The sequence below is a fragment of the Olea europaea genome, unplaced genomic scaffold, assembly GCF_002742605.1.
Source record: "Olea europaea var. sylvestris unplaced genomic scaffold, O_europaea_v1 scaffold1955, whole genome shotgun sequence".
NCBI classification, from domain to species: domain Eukaryota; kingdom Viridiplantae; phylum Streptophyta; class Magnoliopsida; order Lamiales; family Oleaceae; genus Olea; species Olea europaea.
This window is the reverse complement of record NW_019237393.1, coordinates 180,278-180,648: the sequence shown is the minus strand read 5'-3', so window position 1 is coordinate 180,648 and position 371 is coordinate 180,278.

Below are 371 nucleotides of genomic sequence, written 5' to 3'. Positions count from 1 at the left end.
TTGGTTTGAAAAAGAAAAAAAAAAAAAAAAAAAAAAAAAAAACCTTGGCGGTTGAGCACAAGAGTTAAGTGTTTCATTGGGCTCCGCCCATGAGTACATTGTCTACAGAAATGTACCGATCCGTACAACCCGAAAAGGAAATGAAGAATCGATTTCAGTTGCTACCAGTGTGAACCATTGGTAATCTACAATATATTTAGCTTTAAGTCTAATATTCCCTCATTTATTCTCATGTCTTTACTTTTCTATTTTACCCTTATATTTTTATGTTTATGGTTAATAATACCCTTAAAATTAAATTTATTTCAACTAAATTCAATTATTATTAAAATTAAAATTATTTATCTTTTAAATAAAGTCAATTAATTTCC